Source organism: Sciurus carolinensis, unplaced genomic scaffold, assembly GCF_902686445.1.
Source record: "Sciurus carolinensis unplaced genomic scaffold, mSciCar1.2, whole genome shotgun sequence".
Taxonomy (NCBI): Eukaryota; Metazoa; Chordata; class Mammalia; order Rodentia; family Sciuridae; genus Sciurus; species Sciurus carolinensis.
Window position 1 is genome coordinate 97,983 of NW_025920356.1, and position 21,654 is coordinate 119,636.

Consider the following 21,654-nt stretch of genomic DNA (forward strand, 5'->3'; position numbering starts at 1 on the left):
TAGAGTCTGGCTTATTTAACTTAGCATGATAATCTCTACTCTACTCATTTACTGGTAAATGTCATAATTTCATTCTTCTTAATTACACAGTAATATTCTATTGTGCATGTATACTATATTTTCTTTATCCATTCATTTGTAGAGAAGCACCTATCATGGTTTCTTAGCTAAGTTTTTGAGAAGTGAGCTCCTATAAGAATTGATGTGACTGCATCACTGTAGTATACTGATTTTAAATCCTTTGGCTTTATATTGATGAGTGGGACACCTGGGTCAAATGGTCACTCCATTCCAAGTTTTCTGAGGAATCTTTATGCTGCTTTCCAGAGTACTTGCACCAATTTGCAGTACTACAAGCAATGAATGAAAATTTTTACCACATTTTCACTAATATTTAATATTACTTGTATTCTTGATAATTGCCATTCCAGCTGGAGTTGGAAGAAATCTCATTGTAATTTTAACTTACATTTCCTTAAATGCTGGAGATATTGTGAAATTGTTTTTATATATTTATTCACAATACGTATTTCTTCCTTCAAATGCCTGCTAAGTTTCTTTGCTCATTTAGTGTTTGGGTTATTGTGTGTGTTTGTGTGTGTGTGTGTGTGTGTGTGTGTGTGTGTGTGTGTTGTGTGTTAAGATGAAGGAGTGCCCCAAGCCATGTGGTTAGCATTGAAGGAAGATGTTTGACTATGGAACAGGCACACCTGTGTCCTCTCAGAAGCAGGAGGCACACCTCTGCTGTGAGTCAAATTCCTTTCAGGCACACTGGCTGCAGGCACATCCTCTTCCCTTATAAGGAGTGAGCACGAGCTCAGCACAAGAGATACATGCTAATACCCATACACTAGAAGGCACTCCCCTTGTCACTGATTGGCTACTTGAGAATATAAAAGCTGATTGTTTCCACATTAAACTTGAGTCTGCATCACCTAAACCTAGCTCCTAGCCTGGTGTTTTCTGAATCCTGCCAGGCCGCTCAGGGTTCGAATCCCAACATCTATGTTTGCATATTTATATTACATCATGTATGAGGAGAGTCAAATTTTAAGTAGATGGCAGTTTTGAAAAGAGAATAAAAAATATGACACAAATACTTGACTGAGTATGAACATCTTAAAAAACTTCATTAAGATATAATTCAATTATTCTAAAATTCAAAAATTAAGGTTGTACAATTCAACTCAAATATTCATAGATTTGTGAAACCATCACATATCACTTAATGAAAAATTTTATTATTTAAAGAAACATGTCCTTTGACCCTCTTTCCCTAACAATATGCACTCAAATGGAAATTGGTTTCTCTCAGTTTCTATAGATTATTTTTTTCTGGCATTATATGTAATAAATGATGGAGTCTAAAAGTTCTAAACAACAATGTGTGACAAACTCCCAATCTGCAAGGGATTTGGAGTCCTACCTCTCAAATATATGGACACAGAACAAAGGCCCAGTAGTGGGAACCTAGGGTCATGGGAAAAATGACATTTTGTTACATCAGGAATATACATTTCCAACTGGTAGCTGGCAGGAGATTAAGCTCAGGATTCTCGGAGTGATGTTCCCATTTTACTGAGTAGGATAATAAAGAGAGGAAGCAGACCTTTATTTACAAACCAATGAATTTTAAAGTTTTTACTCTATGATAGCAGATTTTCTTAATTGACTTTAAATCCTTGGAACCATTTACATACAATAACTATTTAGTTTTATGTGTATATTTATTTATGTTTACTGTTCTGAGAATTGAAGCAAAGGCCTCAAGCATTTTAGTCAAGTGCTCTTCCACTGAGCTATGCCTTTAGTCCCTAGAAAGAATTTCAGTGGTTTTATTTGTTTGATTTCAGAATAATTTTGATCAATATAATGGTGTGTGGTTTAATAGTTACTCAACATGTAAAGCCATAAGTCTCTGTAGAAATTATAAATGACTGAGTAACTTTTAAATTATTTGTAATTATCACATTAGCAATAACACATTAGAAAATATGAATTTCCAGTTGTCAGTATCCTGTAATAGAATCACACTTCTTATGCATATTAGAATCTTTGAAGATTCTAACACTACTTTTGTCACTATATTTAATGTTTTTATTTTAAGTACTATAATAGTCACCACATATTTATTACCTGGGAAAAATTAGTGTAAGTGTTGAAAGATGAACCTCAACATAAATCAGAACTGTTTAATATTTCACAATATAATAAGAGTTGAACAAAAACTGCCATTAGCTATAAAATTAATTTGTTAGATAATGCTGAGAAAATAAAATAAGCATGAAATTAAATTGTTAATATAGTATTAGTGGATTTATGCTTTCTGGGAATCTTATATGCAACATGCCAGATAAGGCTAAGTTCTATTTTTTTGATAACAACATAAACTTTGCAAGAATTTTAGTAAAACAAAATTCGTGTTGAGCACTCTCCATTGCTATGACTTTTGTTTCTTGGAATTAATTTTTCACATTTAGATAAAATAACTGCCATATATTATAAAATAACTTCCATGACTTTGTTTTGTTTCACAATGGTTTTAAAATTTATAAAACATTTTTGCACTTATCATAATCTTATTTTCTAATTTTTTCTTCTGTATTTTTGGTTTTATTAACTATTGATTTTTCATTATACTATTCTCACACATTTTCATTCTAGATTTGTATGTGTATGCATGTGCTTGTGTGTGTGTACAGAGGTAATTGAATATATTGTACAAAGATTTCATCAAAAATAATACTTTGTGGAATCTTGACGCTTACTTCATATACTTAGTTCTTCTCAGAAATGACTGCTAGTGAAGACCAAATGACACTTTCTCATTTTATTATCTTAATTATATTTCCCAATATTTACATACTGAATCCCTTGCCAAGAATGTGAAGAAATTTGGAGATGGGATCTTTAAGGAGGTAATAAAAGTCAAAAGAGATCTTAAGGTTTTGACCCTAATTCAAATTGACTGATGTCTTAGTAAGGAGAGATTCCAGAGATGCACACAGACAGAGGAAAGATCATGTGAGCATGAATTAAGAAGATGCCTCTCCAGGACCAAAGAGGAGAAACTGAAGGGAAACCATTGTGCTAATTCTTTAATCTTGAAACTTGAATTCCATAAATGTAAGAAATAAAATTGTGTGTTTTACATGACCCTCTCTGTGGTGTTTTATTATGATAATCCTAACAAATGTATATGCTCCTGTCAGCCCTCAACATGATCCACACCTTGAGTTATCAAATATAAAAAGAACTAAAAGCTGGATTAACGTAGTCAAAATACTTAAACAAGAAGAAAAGAAGAAAAAAAGAAAAAGGAATTGAACCTCTTAAAAAAACCCATAAATACACAGAATAAAAACGAAAGTTACATATACATACAGACTTTAGAATCTATAATTTGGCTTAGTTTGCAGTTCAAATTTTCCTTAAAAATTACATAATAGTAAAATAAAAGAGAATGAGTTTTTGTGACTATACAGAATAAGTTGGAAATTAACCTTATCATATGTTACAAAGTTTCATCAGTGTAATCAAAATGTGATTCAAATAGCAATTATGACTCTGTACCACTAAACACGAACTTGTAAATACAAATATATTTTTTCCCTTGGCACTAAATCCAGGGGGTACTTTTCCACTGAGTTACATCCACAGACCTTTTATTTTTATTTATTTTTATTTTGAGGCATAATCTTGCTAAATTGCTGGCATAGCCTTCTGAGTGGCTGAGATATAAATCATGTGCCTCCAACACTATCTTGTAAACACTAATTTTTAAAATGCTACAAAAGAGTCATGTACAGTGTCAAGTACCTGTAATCCCAGTGATGCAGGAATCTGAAGTAGAGGAATCACAAGTTTGATGGCCATTTCAGTAACTGAGCAAGATGCTTTCACAAAATATCAAATCAAAATAATTGGGGATGTAGATCAGTTTTAAAGTCTATGGGCTCAATTCACAGTATTGTAAAATAGAGAGACTAAATAAAAAAGCATAATATTTAATAAAAATTTTCTTTATTGGGAACACTTTATTTAAGCAAAAACATCTTAATTTTCTATAGGCATAATATACATTGCCATGAAATAGCCATGAGAGAAAAAGATGTGAAAAAACAAAAACAAGTTCAAATTAGATCAATTTTTCACATTTACAAATAAGTTAGATAATGTGGGATTCCATACAATCAGCTAAAATAGATAATGTGACCTTCAATGTATATGGAAAAAAGATTTTCAATGGTTGAAATTTAGTATATAAATCCCAAATAACAAAGGGGTGATTATTCCCACTCATTCTGTTTGACATTCCAATTTCCCTCTTCACAAACATGGAAAGAACAAATTTCATCTCATCGGTCTCATAGCCTATTATAATTGTAATTCTTAGTCTCATCCATTGTGTTCCTTCCTATGCAACATCCAATATTATTATTAAAAATTATTCTATTAATATAAATATTGCTTTATATTTGCATTACAATCATGGTTAAAATATTTGTTCAGTGTCTATTTCAACACCCTCATCTCAGCTTGCTTTTATCTCAGAAAGGTACAATACACCTCTATTAGTGTACCCATCAAATAACATCAATAGCTTCTTTATCACACATCACCTTTGCAACATCTATTCATCAAGATCAAATATCTGACATTATATCAATGGCATTCTCCTCCCAGGAAATAATTTAGTAACACCCATTAAGGATACACTTGTCTAAGACCTTTGCATGTGCTTGATGGCACAAGTCAATAATTTTAGTGACTCAGGAAAACAAGTGAAAAGAATCACAAAACTGAGTCCAGTCCTTGCAATTCAGAAGGACTCCATCCTCAACTAAGGAAACAAACAATTGGGGCTATGGCCTAGGTGAACATTGCTCCTGGGTTGAATCCCAGGTGACAGAAGAGTATTTTAAATATTTTAGTAGGGGAGATCCAAGATGGTGGACTAGAGGGAGGCTGCATTCCTTGTCGCTCTGTAACTCTGATTTCAAACAGAGCATATCTGTTTTGTGGCACCTATCATCTGCCATTTTCCTGCCTCTTGCCTGTCCATCACCTGCCTTACACCTATCTGTAAGGAAAAATGCAACTCAGCTCAGGACCCAGGGTGGCTCCAGCCCTTCTTGTGCAGAACAGGTGCTCCGCATGCCCAGTCTCAGTTGCAGCTCAACAATACCTCCCAGAAATTCATGAAGGACACAGGACCTCACACAAGAGACTTTATTATGTGGATGACTAGTGCATCCACTCCAAGGTTGGAAAAGAAGAGAAAGAGAGAGATGGTGTGGATGCTTCACCCAGATATTGGAATCTCCCAGGCTAGAAGGCACCAATAGCGGAGGAGAATACTTGCAAGCTGATGGATGAACCAATAGCTAGCTAGCATGTTCAGACTGACAAGCTAGGATGTAACCTGGGAAGCAGGAAATGGCTATAGCACAGGCCAGAGATTCCTGTAACATAAGGGGCGGGCGGAGCAACTTTCAGACTGGGAAGTTAAGTTGTGGTGCAACGGAAGGGGCAGGAGATCGGTTTGTATTACACTATCCATCACCCAACACATGAGGTTTACCTACTGATTGTCTGACAACAGTCAGCAAACTGATCACTGACTATCAGTGGAGCACCAGCTGCCTGCTGTTGCCTGGAAGTTCAGTGTTACAGTACCTGCAGGTTTGATTACACGTGGTTGCTGCCATTTTGAGACAAAAGGCAGGCCCCATAGGACCCCTGGCAGGACTGACTGAAACCCATCTCCAGGATCCCTCAGCACGACCAATCACTCCCTGCCTCTGGGGCCCTCACATCAACTGACTGTTCCCGGCTGCCAGGACCCTCAGACCAACTGACTGCAGCCCTATCACCTGGAACCCAGACCAACTGATTGCAACCGGCCTCCAGAATCCCACAACCACACCAAACACACCCGACATCCAGGACCTGACCAACTGTATCCCGCCTCCAGGACCTCCTGCAGACCAGGGCCACAACCTGAGCTGCAGCTCCCCAATTGTCAACACATTTCAAAGCCAGAGCAGCCATCTTGGATAATCCTGAAAGCCTTAGCTCTGATCTTTAGGTGGGGCAAAACCCATCCTGAGATGCCTGCTGGAGGCTTGAAGCTCATTGTCAGGTACCTCTCATGCATCATGCCACTGAACTCTGAGAGGTTTCATTACTATATGAATGTTATACTGTAGATTTACTTTTTTCTCCTTATTGAAATAGTTTAAGTTTTTATTTCTTTACTTTTCTTGCTCTCTTTTCCTTTTGCATACCTGTTCCCTCAGCCTCTTTCTCCCTGTTTTGCATGCTAACATCCAGTTTCTTTTGATTACACTCTCACCCATTCTATTATCTAGAACTTCTGTATATTCTTCTCTTATCCCATTAATAGCCACATTCTACATCCCTCTGCATCCTCTTTTTTCTCCATTTGAAACTTCAGACCATATTGCAAATCTTTTTGTTTTACTGAAGATAATATTTGAACTCATTCTGTTTACTATGACAATTTTGTTATTGTCCTCATAGGGGCTATTTAGTCTAGGATTGCATAGTGTATAAATTGAGGACTGCTAACATTGATCTCCCATTAAAGAAAGGGTTTTGGAAATATATAGGGCTTACAGAACACCAAATGCACAAAATCACAACAGGTACACACCAAGTCACATTATAATGAAAATGCCTAACATTCAAAATAAAGATAGGATTTTGAAGGCCATGAGAGAAAAAAAACATTAGATTACATATAGGGGGAGACCAATATTGATAACAGCTGACTTTTCAACCCAGACTACAAAAGCTAGAAGGGCCTAGAACAACATATTTCAAGCTCTGAAAGAACATGAATGCCAACCAAGAATCCTATACCCAGCAAAACTTAACTTCAGATTTGGAAATGAAATAAAATCCATCCATGGTAAAAAAAAGTTAAAAGAATTTACAAATAGAAAGCCTGTGCTACAGAATGTTCTCAACAAAATATTCCATGAGGAGGAAATGAAAAACAACAATGGAGGTCAACAAAGGGAGGAACTACCTTATAGAAAAACCACTCAAAGGAGAAACCAATCCAACTGAAAAACCAAAAATAAGCCAAATGACTGGAAATATGAATCATGTCTCAATAATAAGCCTGAACGTTAGTGGCCTAAACCCATCAAACAAAAGACATAAACTGTCAGAATGGATTACAAAGAAAGACCCAACAATATGCTGCCTACAAGAGACTCATCTCATAGAAAAAGACATCCACAGACTAAAGGTGAAAGGATGGGAAAAAAAACTACCACACACATGGACTCAGTAAAAAAGTGGGGGTTTCCATCCTTATATCAGATAAAGTGGACTTCAAGCCAAAGTTAGTCAGAAAGGATAAAGAAGGACATTTCATATTGCTTAAGGAAACCACAAATCAGGAAGACATAATGATAGCAAATATTCATGCCCCAAAAATGGTGCATCACTGTACATCAAACAAATCCTTCTCAATTTTCAGGAATCACACTACAATAATTCTGGGTGACTTTAATACACCTCTGTCACCACTAGATAGATCTTCCAAACAGAAACCAAACAAAGAAACCATAGAACTCAATAACACAATCAATAACCTAGACTTAATAGACATATATAGGATATTCCATCCATCAATGAGCAGATTCATTTTCTTCTCAGCAGCACATGGAAACTTCTTGAAAATAGACTATATGTTATGCTACAATGCAGCCCTTAGGAAATGCAAAAAAACAGAGATATTGCCTTGTGTTCTATCAGATCATAATGGACTGAGAATAGAAATCAATGACAAAATAAAAAACAGAAATTACACCAACACCTGGAGACAAAATAATATGCTATTGAATGAAACATGGATAACAGAAAACATCAGGGAGGAGATAAAAAACATTCTTAGATGTCAATGAGATTGATGATACAACATATAAAAATCTCTGGGACACTATGAAAGCGGTACTAAGAGGAAAATTCATTGCATGGAGCACTTTCCAGAAAAGAATAAAAAGTCAACAACAAAATGACCTAACATTACAGCTCAAAGCCCTAGAAAAAGAAAAACAGAATAACAGCAATAGTAGTAGAAGACAGAAAATAATTAAAATCAGAGCTGAAATCAATGAAATTGAAACAAAAGAAACAATTCAAAAAATTGACAAAATGAAAAGTTAGTTCTTTGAGAGAGTAAACAAAATAGACACACCCTTAGCCACACTAACAAAGAGAAGGAGAGAGAAAAGCTAAATTACTAAAATTCGTGATGAAAAAGGAAATATCACAACAGGCACTACTGAGATACAGAACATAATGAGAAGCTACTTTGAAAATCTGTATTCCAACAAAATACAAACTACCGAAGACATTGACAAATTTCTAGAGACATATGCTCCTCATAAACTGAACCAGGTGGACATACACAATTTAAACAGATCAATATCAAACAATGAAATAGAAAAAGCCATTAAAAACCTACCATCCAAGAAAAGCCCAGGACCAGACAGATTCTCAGCTGAGTTCTACAAGACATTCAAAGAAGAACTCATTCTAATATTTCTCAAAGTATTCCAGGAAATAGAAAAGGAGGGTATCCTACCAAACTCATTCTATGAAGCTAACATCACCCTCATACCCAAATTAGACAAAGACACACCAAAAAAAAAGAAAATTTTAGACCAATATCCTTGATGAATACAGATGCAAAGATCCTTAACAAAATATTGGCAAACTGTATCCAAAAACATATTAAGAAAATCATGCACCACAATCAAGTGAGGTTCAGCCCTGGAATGCAAGGATGGTTTAACATCCATAAATCAATAAACACAATCCATCATATCAATATATTTAAGGATAAGAATCATATGGCTATCTCAATTGATGCAGAAAAAGCATTTGACAAAATACAACACCACTTCAAGCTCAAAATACTAGAAAAAATAGGGATAGCAGGAACATACCTGTACTTTGGAAAGGCTATTAATGCTAAGCCAATGGCCAACATCATTCTTAATGGAGAAAAACTGAAACCATTCCTTTTAAAATTGGGAACAAGACAGGGATGTCTTCTTTCACCACTTCTATTCAACATTATCCTCAAAACTAGCCAGAGTAATTAGGTAGACTAAAGAAATTAAAGGGATACAAATAGGAAAAGAAGAACTTAACTTGTCACTATTTGCTGATGACATGATTCTATATTTAGAGGATCCCAAAACCTCCTCCAGAAAACTTCTAGACCTCATCAATGAATTCAGCGAAATAGCAGGCTATAAAATCAATATGCATAAATCTAAAGCATTTTTATATGCAAACAATGAAAGAGCTGAATGGGAAATGAGGAAAACAACTCCGTTTGCAATAGCCTCAAAAAAATAAAATAATTTGGAATCAATGTAACAAAAGAGGTAAAAGATCTCTACAATGAAAACTACAAAACTTTGAAGAAAGAAGTTGAGGAAGACCATAGAAGATGGAAAGATCTCCCATATTCTTGGAAAGGCAGAATTAATATTGTCAAAATGGCCATACTACCAAAAGTGCTATACGGATTCAATGCAATTCCAATTAAAATCCCAATGACATACCTTACAGAAATAGAGCAAGGAATCATGAAATTCATCCAGAAGAATAAGAAACCTAGAATAGCTAAAGCAATCCTTAGCAGGAATAATGAAACAGGGGTATTGCAATACCAGAACTTCAACTATACTACAAAGCAATAGTAACAAAAATGCATGGTATTGGCACCAAAATAGACAGGTAGATCAATGGTAGAGAATAGAGGACACGGACAAAAACCCAAAGAAATACAATTTTCTCATGCTAGACAAAGGTGCCAAAAATATGCAAAGGAGAAAAGATAACCTCTTCAACAAATGGTGCTGGGAAAACTGGAAAACCATATGCAGCAGAATGAAATTAAACCCCTATGTCTCACCCTGAACAAAAATCAACTCACAATGCATCAAGGACCTTGAAACCAGAGACCACACATCTTATAGAAGAAAAAGTAGGTCCAAATCTTCAACATGTTGGCTTAGGATCAGACTACATTAACAGGATTTCCATAGCCCAAAAAATAAAAGCAAGAATCAATAAGTGGGATAGATTCAAACTAAATAGCTTTCTCTCAGCAAAGGAAACTATCAGCAATGCAAAGAGAAAGCCTACAGAGTGGGAGACTATCTTTACCACTCATACTTCATATAGAGCACTCAATTCCAGAATATATAAAGAACTCAAAAAACTCTACACCAAGAATACAAATAACCCCATCAACAAATCGACTAAGGATATGAAGAAACCCTTCACAGAAGATGTACATGCAATCAACAAACATATGGAAAATTGTTCACCATGTTTAGTAATAAGATGAATGCAAATGAAATCTACACTAAGATTCCATCTCACCCCAATTAGAATGGTGATTATTAAGAATACAAGCAACAATGGGTGTTGGAGAGGATGTGGGGAAAAAGGTACACTCATACATTGCTGGTGGGGCTGCAAATTAGTGCAGCCACTCTGGAAAGCAGTGTGGAGATTCCTTAGAAAACTTGGAATGAAACATCATTTGACCCAGCTATCCCACTCCTCAGCCTATGCTGGGGTCCAGCCCTAGCAGGAGTCCATGGGTTCCACACAGGTAAAGGGGCATGGGGAGACAGCATTGGCGATGGATGGAGAATGAAAGATACAGACTCTAATTCTCGTGCAATCACTCCCACTTTATTCTGGGGAAGACTGGGTTTATATACATTTTTCTTCAGGTTACAATGGCAATCTTGTGGTTAATATTAAAGAAGTTTCTAAAGCATAGGCAGAAATTGTTTTTAACAAGGAATAGAAAGATTATGAGAAAACAGTAACCTTACAGATTATCCCTACCTAATCACAATTGTTTTAAGAATATCTAATTATGTCAATGAGCTAATACAATATTTCCTTATTATCTAAACTCTATGTGACCTAACACTATTCTTTATGGGGGCATCTGGAATTCCATCCAGTGCTTGACAAATATCCTCTGGAGGATGATTGCAAAGCCTCATCCTAAAAGGAATTGCCGGATGTTTTGCTCTGGAGCATGGTGTTTTTTCTGTTGTGTTTTTCTGATAATATATTAGTCATTTGAGTCTGAACGGATTGCTTAAGGGGACAAGGGGAATACAACAAAAATTCCAGAAAATATTACCTACAATCTGGAAAACAATGGGTCTTTACCACTAACAAAATTAAAAATAATTTTGCAACCATGCAATGAGTACCTGAAAAGCCTCTGGAGAAAATTGTTATAGATCTGCCTTTGTCTCCAACAGACTGGTTAAATTTTAACAATGGTTTTGTTTATGTGTGGTGGTGAGGTAAGAGAATAAGGTTCCAAAACTTTCCTTCCTTCCTACAAAGAATATGTCACCCCTATAATAAACGTTGGTACACAATAGCCATTGGAACCGCTGCCCTCCTGTAACCCTTAACTCAGCAATTTAGATATTAACCAAAGGGACCTAATAGAAATGGTCACATGAGATTACTTGTCTGTCTCTTTAACTGTGAAAATAATAAGAATAGTCTTAGGTCACATACAGTTTAGATAATAAGGAAATAAACATTGTATTAGCTCATGGACGTAGTTAGATATTCTTAAAACAATTGTGATTAGGTAAGGATGATCTGTAAGGTTGTTGTTTTCTGCCTATGCTTTGGAAACTTCTTTAACATTAACCACAAGACTGCCATTATAGCCTGAAGAAAAATGTATATAAACCCAGTCTTCCCCAGAATAAAGAGGGATTGATTGCACCAGAACTAGAGTCTGTGTCTCTCATTCTCCATCCATCACCTACGCTGTCTCCCTGCACCCCATTTACCTGTGTGGAACCCATGGACTCTTGCTAGGGTTGGAACCTGGCAATTCTTATTACTCTCACAGTTAAAGCAATAGAGAAGTAATCTCATGTGACCATCTCTAATAGGTCCATCTGGTTAATATCCAAATTGCTGAGTTAAGGGCTACAGGAGGGCAGCGGTCCCAATGGTTATTGTGTACCAATGTTTATTATAGAGGTGACATATTCTTTGTAGGAAGGAAGGAATATTGTGAAAACTTATTCTCTTACCTCATCACCGCACATAAACAAACCATCTTTAGAATTTAACCAGTCTGTTGGAGACAAAGGCAGATCTATAACAATTTTCTCCAGAGGCTATCAGGGACTCATTGCATGGTTGCAAAATTATTTTTGACTTTGTTAGTGGTAAAGACCCATTGTTTTTCAGATTGTAGGTAATATTTTATGTAATTCTTGTTGTAGTCCCCTCATCCCCTTAAGCAATCCGTTCAGACTGAAATGAGTAATATATTATCAAAAAAACACAGCAGAAAAAACACCATGCTCCAGAGCAAAACATCCAGCAATTCCTATTAGGATGAGCCTTTGCAAACATCCTCCAGAGGATCTTTGTCAAGCACTGGATGGAATTCCAGATGCCCCCACAAGCCTATCCCCAAAGGACTTAAAAATCAGCATTCTTCAGTGATACAGTCACATCAATCCTCATAGCTGCTCAATTCACAATAATCAGACTGTGGAACCAACCTAGATGTCCTTCAATTGATGAATGGATAAAGAAACTGTGGTATATACAATGGAATATTACTCAGCTATAAAGAATAATAAAATTATGGCATTTGCAGGTAAATTGATGAAATTGGAGAACATCTTGCTAAGTGAGATAAGCCAATTTCAAAAATCCAATGAATGAATAATCTCACTGATAAATGGATGATGAAATATAATGGGGGGTGGGAGGGGTGCAAGAATGGAGGGAGGAGGGACTGTATAGTGGGAAAAGAGGGGTGGTAGGGGTGGGGTGAAGGATAAATAACAGAAAAAAACATTTTAGTTATTTTTGAACATGGAACATTAAAATAGAATTTGTTAGATCTGTCAGCATCATTTTAGTTTGCAGAGAGCTATCTTACCTACAAGGTATAAGAGTCTCTTTAAATAATTTTTAAATTCCACTTCAGCAAATTATCATTGACTGGGTCTATGTCTTTATTTGGTCTTTTTAGTTATACAGGACAGACATATTTTGTCATATTTATACAAACATAAAGAATATCTTATTCTAATTAGGTTCCTGGTCCTGTTGTTGTACATGATGTGGAAATCCCCTGTATTTTATTACTGTATGTACATAGAAAATTTGTCAAATTCATTCCACTCTTTCCTAATTTTATCCCCCAGCCTTCCCTTCATTCTCCTTTTACTGATACAATAAACTTCTATTCTCCCTCCAAACACCCACATTTTGTGTTAGCATCCACATATCAATAAGAATGGTTGGCTTTTAGTTTAGGGAATTGGCATAATTAACAAGATAGTTTGCAGATTCACCCAAAAGCAAAAATTTTATTAGTCTTATGACTTATTAATATTCCATTGTGTATATATCACATCTTCTTTATACATTTGTCTATTGAAGGTCACTGAGGTTGGTTCCATAGCTTATATATTGTTAATTGAGTTGCTATAAATGTTGATTTGGCTGTGTCTGTGTACTATGCAGATTTTAACTATTTTGCTCTTTTTCAAAAGAGTGGTTTAGTGAGGTGAAATGAATTCATTCCTAATTTTTTGAGGAATCACTTCATTGCTTTCTAGAATGGGTGTATCAATTTGCAGTCCCTCCATATATGTATGAGAGTACACTTTTTCTCACACCCTTGTGAACATTTGTTGAAGCTTGTGTTCTTGGTTGTTATCATTCTGACTAGAGTCAGATGAAATTTCATTGTAGTTTTAATACACATTTCTGTTATTGATAGAGATGTTGAGAATTTTTTATATATTTGTTGACCACTTCTATTTCTTTTTCTGTGAAGAGTCTCTTCTATTCCTTTGCACACTTATTGATTGGGATTTTCTATGGTGCTAAGTATTTTGAGTTCTTTACATACCCTGCAGTTTAGTGCTATACCTGATGTGCAGTTGATAAAGATTTTCTCCCATTCTACAGGGTCCTTATCTTATTCCTGTCCTTAATATCTCTACATTTAAGTTGTCTTTTAAGCCTTATACTTCACACCAACCTGAAAAATGTTTGTATTAGCCTTTCCTATATTTAAATGTGTGACGTACCTATGTCATGTATGGTGATTGCTTGTGCATCAGACCTCCAGTTACTGAACAGGTATTTGTAGGAAGACCTGATATGTGATTCTAAGTCAAATCATGCATGTCACTCTTTTGAAGCTATAATCTACCCTGTCTGTTTTAATCTCAACCCAAAGATCAGCAATCAACCTAGGACCACAGAGCATGGGCTACTTAAATTGCAGGGACAACTACTTTCATGAGTGAGCATGGGAACAGGTCCTCAAAAACCAATAAATTTGGGATAAATGTGGACTCCAAAAGTAGAGAGCTAGTACTCAGTTTTTATCACAGCTGCTATTCATTCTAGATTGTGCCACCAATTACCTGACTCCCATGTTGCTCAGTGCCCCATGATTATAAATATATTGTTCTCTTACAATCACCTTTTCCTTTTGTACTCCTCTTTATTTTCAACCCCCATATACTACTGATGTATGTGAGCTTTAATGTTGCTCAAATTACTAATACAAATATATGTCTATAGTATACATTGTTTTTCTTTTGTTTATTTTTACTATAACTCATGTTTAACATAGGTATTTGTGAGCATATTGGGATTAATTATGTGAAATTAAGTCTGAGATTATGTTCTTTCAATGATTACTAGGCCACAGTTCTGAAATCTTTTTCTAATTTGAGGCTATTACAAATCCTTCTGCACTGAAGGAAGTTGCAAATAACTTCAGGTTATTTTGTAATTGTACTCTCATGATAATATTCTTGAAAGAGAGATTCCATGAATCATTTGGTGTCTAGTTTTAAATTATTTTCAGATAGCCTGCTCTTCTTCACTTTCTTATGTAGCATTTAATATTATCCATTTATGTTTGTGACACTCATGCAGTCTTACAGTTTTCATAGCTTGTTATTTTACATCATGTCTGGGGAATGAATTATAGCTGCACCCCATATCAAATGTCTCCTGTTATGATAAGGTTATATTTGTCCTTGATTATCTATATTCAGTCCTCAGGCATTTCCAAAATAATGCCAAGTCCTTTCTAGAAGTTTAACAAGTATTCTTTCAAAAATAATGCTTTTTGATAAATGTCATTATCCAAAACTTAAGATAGTAAGAAAAGAAGAGCAAATCTAGTGGTTTAGAGGAAGTTGGCTTTGGGTTTGGAGTCAGGCAGAATTAATCCTTAATCCCAGACCAACTTCTTGATAGTTGAGGGATTTTGAACACATTTCTTTATGCTGTACTGTCATATTAACCTCACTCATAAAAAAAAATTTGATACTGAGTGCCAAAATATCAGCAATTCTTTAGTCTCGCCTCTGTCCATAACATTTATTATGTGCTTTTACTCTTATATTTTGTCAAATTTCAGAATGTTGGATCTTGGTCCTCCTTATTTTCTATAACTCAAGAAAAGCAACAACCATTTGTGAGTATTAGTCAGACATATAGCTTCAAAAAACTTTGAATGTTTCTCCTTTTTCTTTCATAACATTGCCATCTCCATGAGAATAAGCCCACATTAGTTAATTGAAAGATCACATGTTTAGGAAAATCATCAGGGTTTGCCTGCTCACTTTCTGATATTCAGTGACATTTTTAACCATCTGTTAAACAACCTGTTGCAGAAAGATCCCAGCAGAGACCAACTTAAATTGATGTTCAGCCCAATCTTGACCTGCTGCATTTCAGAGTGGTTTGCTGTTCAGTAATACATAAATAATACACACATTATAAGCAGGATGCAAAGATGTAATCATGCAGAAATTTTCTGGAAAAGAGCAGGTGCCTTATAGGTAGTAGTTTTCTTTTCTTCTGATTTAAATGTGGAGTTAAAACTCCTGATAGATTGTATTATGCAGATCTATGTGTAGATACAGGTATAAGATTCGTACTAAAATAATGTTTCCCATTCTATTTAAAGAAAAAATCATCACATTCCTGCCATTGGGTTCAAGACCAAATTGCAAAGTAACATTTACTTTAATCTCTTTAAACCCAAAAGACTAGACTGCTTACATATCTGAAGATATGGGACACGAATCTCATGGGACACCCATGTTTCTTTGCTTTGAGATATTTGAAATGGGATTGGTTATGCTCTGTATCAAGTGGGAAGCTACAGTCTACTTTTGGACACTTTCTGGTTGAAACTTCAAGCTCTCTCAGGGTAATGTCTCTCCTGTTCTCTGACATTGAGTAGATTATTGTCAGCTAGTCACAATTGCACCCACGTGAAATCCCAGATGATGGGAAGGTGGAGGTAGGAGGATTGTGAGTTCAAAATTACCCTCAGTAAAAATTAGGTGCTAAGCAACTCAGTGAGACTCTCTCTTTATTAAAATACAAAGTAGTGTTGGAGATGTGACTCAGTGGTTGAATGCCCCTGAGTTTAATCCCCAAATTTTATATATACATATATATATATATATATATATATATATATATATATATATATATATCTAGTATGAATGGAGATGTTTGGATGTTTCAAATATAGAATGAGTTTTGAAGATATAGTTTATATATACTTCATTATATATTTTAATACTAATTTTATATTGTCAAACAAAGATAAACTGGATATATGGTTTTATTTTATTACACTTGATTTTACCTGTTCTTTCTACTTTTTAATGTGAATATTAGAAAATTTAAATTTGCACTTTTTCTTATAATTTATTTGTGTTAAGCATTGCTGCTTTATGGATATTTTTCTTTTTTGTTAGTTTTTAATTTAAAAAATAAGTTTAATCTTTAATCATAAATACAGCCTTTAAATTCATTTTTCACACATGAATGTCTTTAAAAGAAATATCCAAAGCATTCATTATCCTTCTGCATTCTTCTTCTCAGAAAGTACTTCTGAAGTAGATCTATTCTGGATTCTTATTCTTTTTCTTTTCCTTTTAGAAGCAAGCGATTTCGTGTCCCCTGCTATTTTCTTTTTCTTCAAACAGCTAAGAGGATTGGGGCCACTAATTTTCTTGCACTTTTTTCTTCTTCTCTGTTCAGGGTTTTTCACTAAATCCTGTTCCTGTTTGAGTTGCTTGATACTTTCTTTCTCATGCACTGAGACAAGCTGATCTGACTATATAGCTTTGACAAAGGTGATTGTTTTGGGAGAAGGTTTGCCCAAGACTATAGTGTTCTGAATAATAAACATGAGGAACACCAGGCTTTTTCTTTACTTTCACAGATAAATTCTGATCCTGATGGTGCACAGCTGCATCTCCCCTATAAGGTAGCAGGGCAGCTGCTCCCACAGCTGGATGAGGCCCCACGGCGCCGCCTGACAAAAGGTGCCGTTCAGCAGGTTCTGGTATAGATTGCGGACTCTGAAATTGTTGCGGAAGAAGCCGAAATGCTTCTTGGTGTGTTTCTGCCTGGTGATCTTCATGCCTGGTTGACTCTGACCGAGGCTGCCAGACAGAAAGCTGCAGCATAAGTCTTACGCATGCCCAGCTTCCACAATGGATACTTTTGTTGATCAAAACCCAGTCTGTCTTCATAGTAGTAGAGAGCAAAAATAGTTAAATCGAAATTTAAACTAATGTTTATTAACTATTTTATTCATGTAAAACACACAATTAATAAATTTAAATGACCACATATTTAAATGGAAATATCATCCTAGCTAGTCTAGATTCCAGTAATGCAAGGAAACCCAGCATTAAAATAGCTGCTGCCTGAAGCTCTGGATTCAATTCTTAGTAAATGAAAAGTAAAGTAAACACATAAGGACTGGCTAATGTGGGGTATGCCTATCATTTTAGTGATTCAAGATTTTTGTGACAGAAGCCAGCTTCTGTCATGTACTCTGTTAATCCCAGTGGTTTTGGTGAATGGAATAGTAGGATTACAAGTTCAAAGCAAACTTGACAGCTGAGCAAGGTCTTAAGCAAGTTAGCAAGACCTTGTTTCTAAATAAAATTTTAAAAAATTCTGTTGTGGATGTGGCTCAGTTGTTAAGTACCACTTGGATCACTCCCTCGTACTGAACCACCCCACACAAAAATAATTCATTCCCATAAGACCAGTGTAATGATCTTCAATTCACTTAGAGGTTATTAGTGCCATAAGTAATATTTTCACTATTTTTCCATTGTGTAATCACATGGAAATTAAGACAGTCATAAGAAATTTCCATGTCTATTTCCTGCCACTCCCACACTTGACACGGTCTGTTGGAATAGAGGACTCAACACTTGACAGAGTTCTGTTGATTGTCCTCCCTCTTGAGGGCCATAGGCATGGCATGTCTCAATGTATAGCTGCTTTTTCATATTAATAATCAATATATCATTAGAAACTTTTTGGAAAAACATTGGGAAGGTTTTACTGTGTTGGGACACAAAATAGTGCACAATGAAAATTTAGCAGTAATACATAGATAAAATATAAAAAATAAAAACTTGTGGTTGTGCTTGAGTTTAAAGGAGCCTGTTATTGCTTTAGTATAATAATAGATGGATAAAGAGACATTCCTCTGAGCTTGAATGCAGTGTTTAGCCTTTTTTGCTTTCCTAGTTTCAATAGTTGATTCTAGAGATACTTTACATAATAAAAACATTTAAGTTAGTCCTGCATATAATTTTTACTTTTCCTATGTTTAGTCTAATTCTTTGAGAATCAGAATAAGATTGTAACCTGCCATTATATGAAATTAGAATAGACTAAATATTAACTATAAATTGATTTCCTTGCCCTTTAATAACAGTAAAAACTTTTCACTGTTAAACACTGGAGTTCATGGTGGGGGTGGTTTCTCAGAAAATCTAGTAATGTGTTTGTTCTGAAGGTTAAAGCCTGGCACATCATAGTGCCCTCAGTTTAGCTGGAAGACAAAGTTGTTTCAGTTTAGCTGGGAGATGAGGTTATTTTAATCTTACTGGGAAATAAGGTTGTTTTGGTCTGGACTGTCATACAGAGAGAATGTGTACTTTGAGAAGAAGCATAGATTGTAATTTTGAAGGTTTTTCATCTTTTAAACTAGCCATAAAATGATATAATCATTACTAAAGAAAAATATCTATAAAAAGGCTGGCAGAAAAAAATAAAGGTTCAGATTCAACCTCAGAACACTTGGTGTCTCTGTGTGCTATTTCTCCACCATACTGATGTCTCCCATCCACATAGGACCCCTGACCCGTGCTAGGGATGGACACCAGCAAGAAATATATTGAAATATGACAATTAATCCAGAATTCTGTCTCTTTGGAAATACTTAAAAATTTTATAGTACAATATTTTTCCATGTGTCAACCCTTTGTGTCAAGAACACATCCACAAATTGGTTTTGATTTAAATTGACTTGAATAAACAAGTGTTACAAGGTAATAGTTAAATATAGTATTAAGAAAATCATGGAAGTATTAATACTGTGTGTGTGAGAGAGAGAGACAGAATGAATGTGTTTGCTTATATCCCTCTTTAGAAAAAAAGAGTTATTGAACTGAAAGGGAATTTCAATATTGCTCATGAATTACAATTAAACTAGAAAGCTCAAATGTCTGAAAATATCTAGTTTAGGTATATTGAATTATTTTTTTCCAAAATATTGTGGTTAATTCTTAAAAAATTCCCCATGTCATTCCCATCTTTTCTGCTTTCTTGTTATTCACACAAAAAAATGTATGATTTTTATTTATTTGAAATTTATGAAACATTGCTATATGACCTGTTAAGGAATATTTAAGGATAGTTTTATTGACATTTAGTGATATTTAGTAATGAGTTTGAAGATATAGTTATGGTGAGCATGTTAATATATATTTTATTGTATTAATAATCCTCCATTATTTCTTTCTGAATTGCAGAACACTAAGTCATGTGAGATTTATCATTTCAAGTTATACTACATTATCTACTTAGTGAATTCACTGAATCACTTTGGTCAGGTGAAACCTGAGGAGACTTCCTACATCTGAGGTTTTTTTTCATGTTTCTATGAAAGAAAATCACAAAAAATGATGGGTTCTAAAAGATACTCCTTAACAGGGAGACAAAATGGCTTTATAAGACAATGAGTTCATACATCCATGCAGGATAATAATACATTGTGAGAGAAGAAATAACACTAATTCTGCATGAGGAACAAGGAATTTCTCAATGTTGCACAAGTGTCTTTGAATTTAAAATATTTTCAATTTTTGTTTGTTAATCATGTTTCCCTTTGAATCTTCACTTTTAGCTACATATACATCACAGCTATTCTCCTTAATGATCAATGTTGTGGCTTTATCTTTCTACCCTTTTTCCTTAATTCATGTTATCTTACAGAAACTTTATTTTAGTTTTGGTATGTAGTTTATGTTTTCTCCTAATGGAAGTATAATGTACTTTGTGGAAGTATATATTGTGTTAATTTGGTTTCGGAGATAGCTCCTTAATTTTAAATTTTATGTATAACAATGTAGAAAAATAAATTTTATGAGATTCAGAGTGACATTTCAACATGTGTATACACCATATAAATGTCACTAAATAGCATATCTTTCACCTCATATTTTCATTGCTGTGGTGAGAACATAAAAAATATTTGTTCTAGATATCTTGGAATACAGCACATTGGTAACAGCTATAGTCATCCTTCTATGTTCTAGAACCATAAACTTCTTTTTTTCTATGTATATGATCCTCTCAAAATTTCACTTCTCCACTCCCCACAATTGGGTAAGTATTTACAGATTGATTGTATTTCTTCTGTGAAGTGTCTGTTCAGTTCCTTAACCCATTTATTGATGGGGTTCATTATTTTAATGGTGTTAAGTTTTCTGAGACCTTTGTGTATCCTGGAGATGAATGCTCTTTCTGAGGTCCATGTAGTAGAGATTTTCTCCAATTCTGTAGGCACTCTCTTCATGTTATTGATTGTTTCCTTTGCTGAGAAGAAGTGTTTTAGTTTGATTCTATCATATTTATTGATTCTTGATTTTGCTTCTAAGCCCACATGGTGGAGATTTGTACTTGTTCTTCTGTTAGGCACAGGGTCTCTGTGTAATGCCTAAGTTCTTGATCCACTTTGACGTTTTTACAGGGTGAGAGACAGGGGTTTAATTTCATTTTTTTTTACACATGGATTTGCAGTTTTTCTCAGCAACATTGTTTTTGAAGAAGTTACTATGATGGAGTGGCAAGCACCCAAAAAGAGCAGGTTACTGTTCAGAAGGTGTGAGCCACCTGAGAAAATGAAAAAGTCTGAAATAATCAGTAAAATTTTAAAGTGAAAGACAAAGCAAGAATTTATTATGTGGAGTGCTTGATGGATCTTCCAGTCATGATAGGAACTGGAACTGAACTACTGAAAAAGATCCCAGTTCTTTATTTAAGGGGGAGTACATTAAAGGCAGTATTAGGTTTCAGTGGGAGGAAGTTTTGTTTCCATGCTTGTTTTCTTTTTTTTATTATTGTATACAAATGGGATACATGCTGTTTCTCTATTTGTACATGGAGTCAAGGCATACCATTTGTGTAATCATACATTTACATAGG

General features: G+C 34.8%; 1 pseudogene; it reads right to left on the reverse strand.

Moving 5' to 3' along the window:
* Positions 1 to 16,990: 16,990 nt before the first annotated feature.
* On the reverse strand, positions 16,991 to 17,560 carry LOC124975635 (rRNA-processing protein UTP23 homolog; annotated as a pseudogene).
* Positions 17,561 to 21,654: the final 4,094 nt, after the last annotated feature.